The sequence below is a fragment of the Carettochelys insculpta genome, chromosome 3 (assembly GCF_033958435.1).
Source record: "Carettochelys insculpta isolate YL-2023 chromosome 3, ASM3395843v1, whole genome shotgun sequence".
Classification (NCBI taxonomy): Eukaryota; Metazoa; Chordata; order Testudines; family Carettochelyidae; genus Carettochelys; species Carettochelys insculpta.
In genome coordinates, this window is record NC_134139.1 from 206,831,123 (window position 1) to 206,834,613 (window position 3,491).

Here is a 3,491-nt window from a genome sequence, read left to right on the forward strand (position 1 = left end):
GATAGAAATGCAGCTGCCATTGAGTGCAGTGGAAGCTGGGCAGTAACAGCAGTGGGACCCATATACAGGGCACACCCTACCCTGAGAGTAGTTTTAGAAACAGGTGAACCAGGTCACTCGTACCTGCCCTCTGTGTAAGGTAACTGCAACAGCCGCAGCAATCAGAAGTCTTGTGTTTTCCATGTACTGCTAATACAAGAACTTACTAGACCGGCATAAAGAAAAAGAGAAGTCACTGAATGAGTTTGCAGCAGAAATCTGCATGACATCTATGTAAGCCAGTACATGGAGTTTAACACCCTTCCATGTTACACTTTTCTATATAAAATCTGAGAGCTGCATGAGGACAGAGCTCCACAGTGGCAGCTGGTCTGTCTTATCCAGTGCAGCTTTCACTTCTGCAAAAGAGGAGGGTGGCTTTTATAACCCATGGGGAAGGGCCAACCCTTCTGGAGACTAGAGCTTAGAGTATAAGCATTTTAAAAATGATGATGAAGAAGAAAAAAGTCATGATCCAGGCTTTGCTACTTCAAGCTTTGTCATGCTAAGTCCTTGAAATACCTTCTGCAACCTCAGCTAAAGCAAAATGGCAGATGCTAAACTGCTGCATCAGCCATTATAGTGGAAAACCAAGATAAGCCATGACTGAAGAACATGGGACATTAAAGAGGGAACAACTAAAAAAGCAACCCACTAATCTTACCACTTCCACATACTGGTATGTTATGGCCTTGACAGCCTGTATGTTTGTAGCATCCATCATTAAAGTGGCCCCTTGTGCTTTCCGAATCTTCACGCCGCCAGGGAACACCTGCTTGTTATTGTAACAGGCAGCCAGCGTAGCAATCGCCATCCCCTAGGAAGAAAGGGCAGTGAGTATTAATTCTGTACCTGTAGGCCCTGTTGATGTTAGTGAGATTAGCAAGTATGTGTCAGAGTAGAGCCCTGGCACTGGGGACAAGGCAGTAACTCACAATGCCTGGTGATCTCCGTGTGAACTTTATTTCATATCCAAGAGAACACTCCAGCTAGTATGAAATACTATGTACCAAACAGGAGACATCCAGCCCCAAAGGGGAAGGAAGCCAGGGCCATGAAATACCTGCATCAAACAGCCAGATACATTGGCCTACCTGCGGAACTGCGCAGAAGTTGAAGACACTTTGGTTTTTCAGTCTAGATAAGTAGGTGAGGACACTGGGGACGTGGTGCAAGGCATTTGTGATCAACTCATTCATAGACTGGACAGCCACATCTATGTTCTTGGGCTTGCCTAGATCTGATAGCTTCTTGGCATACCTGCTCCAGACCTGGGAACGGTGACAATATAGAGCTATACCACTAAGCATTCAGCATTTCAGACGTTCATCTTCATATCAGGCTTTGCTAAAGCGAGAAGCAAGACCCTAAACACACAAGTCACTCGGATCTCTGTTACAGCCGCCCTTTCACTAAGGTGCACTTGGAGGGAGAGAAAGAGGCCAACAGCTCGGAGAGAGACTGACTACACAGCAAGGTTCTGCTCAGGCAGCTGGGTCCCAGTCTCGGGAGAAGAATCTGACCCCACTGGCAGCTCTGAAGTTAAGCCTCCTGCCTCCGATTCAGAAAGGCGTTTACACACTCAGCTTTAAATCACCTGGAGTCACCGCATGGACCTCAGTGGGGAGATGCACGTGCTGAAGACGTGGGTGTAAACGCTTTGCCGATCGGGGGCTGGTGCAGCAAAGCCCCCGTGTTGTAAAGATGTTCAAAGGTGGGTCTCCCATTCTGACTTGTGCCAACTCCCCTCACATTACTGGGACACTGTCGTATCTCGTCAGTAGGGCAGGTGCCTGGAGAAGATGAACAGCATCTGGGATGGCCTGCATCAGCAGAGCTTCTGCCAGGCACTCTGCTGAACAGATGCGCGACCAGTAAGGATAAACAGGGTCTCCTGCAGCACAGCTTTGCTCTCTGATCGGAGTGAAACACCCACTCCCTCTCCCAGCAGGCTGTCTGCTCCCTCCTGGAATCTTGCTTTAACAGACAGCTGAAGGGGATGGTTGTGTTTGAACAGTATTTCTGCCACTCCTGTCCACACACTTAATAGTGCACAAGGTGTATCTCTCCTAGCAACAGACATTACCCGTGCTAAACCTTTCAGCTGTATCCCCTGATCTAAGAGCACAGAGTTTTACCTAACTCCCTACAGATGAATTTGTGCGACTTTCTTTCAAAGAGGACAAAAACTTTTATATCAGAGTAAGAACCAAGAGATTAAATTCTGGGAAATGAGTCTCCTAGCACAGGCCTGGCTAACTCAGTAGCAAAGCAGTAACAGCAGCTCAAATCCCATTCCTTTTAGATGAACTTCCCACATCACACCTCTACACTTCCTTAATAGGACACATCCAGCTGAAGTTGTCCTCTGAAGAGGGCTGGTCGCCATTACCTCTCTGGGCCAGAACTCTCGTCCCTCCAGCTGGTCCTCTGGGTAATCCCGGATGATGTTGGTTTTCTGAAGAAAGAGACCCATGGAATTTGCAAGCTCCACGTCCGCCCTACAATAAGGTCTTCCAGCTCAGACACAGAGAACAGACAGGAAAGGCCAATCCCAACCAGCCCAGCAACATACTGACAATACTGCAAGGGTTGGAAGAACTAAGTGAGTCAAGAAAGGTCTCTTGGTGCATGTGGCTGCATCAAAATTCCACTTGGAGATTATTTGGTGGATCTGTTACGTGGGTCTTGAGTGCACTTCTCTCCAGGCAGTTCAACTTGCTGCATATCAAGTCCATGTTCATGCCATGCCAGTGCTATTTGGGTCAGCCTCTGAACACAGAGCAACTCTGAATGAGGGCTCCCCCATGGGTCCCTTCTTTCACATGCTCCACAGGCAATATCCGCACTCCAGGAATATGCGTCTACAGGGTGACTTCTAGCAGCAGAGCACTGCTCCCCGCAGGACAACCAGGAAGCAGGTGCAGGGCTTCCAGTACCCAGAGGCAAGACCCAAACAAGAGCAGCTGCCTATGTGGCCTATTTTTAATGCAATGCATCCCAGTAGAAATGCTCCAAACCAGGCTTTATGGCTATAGTTCTCAAAGTGCAGCCTTGGGAGCACCCGGGGTCCCTGAGCACCTAGCAAGTGGAGGGTGCCTCAGGGCTTGCCCCCCGCAGTGGGGAGCCCATGCTGGCATTCCAACCCTCCACCCCATGAGTGTGAAGCCCCAGCATCCCACTGCCCTGAACCCCTCGTCTTTGGCCCCACCCCAGAGCCTGGCGAACCACAAAGTCTCCTAGCCCCAGGGCCACAGAAGAGTGAATTTGGCCTGCGGGAAGGCCTGCACCCTGGTCCTCCTTGTCCCCCCCACGTAGGGCTGGAGGATGAGGCGGGTGAAGCCTCTCAGTTGGGGGCCACATCTGTAAGGACAGGTGAGTTGTTCGTCTTTTTGTTTCTACCCTTGTGTGGCCCAGCTGGATTTTCTGTGGGTCAGTGACCCACCAACCCA

The 3,491-nt window shown here is 49.8% G+C and overlaps 1 pseudogene; it reads right to left on the reverse strand.

The window, feature by feature from the left end:
- Window positions 1-392: 392 nt before the first annotated feature.
- LOC142010748 (squalene synthase-like) lies at window positions 393-2,777 on the reverse strand (annotated as a pseudogene).
- Between the last annotated feature and the right edge of the window lie 714 nt (window positions 2,778-3,491).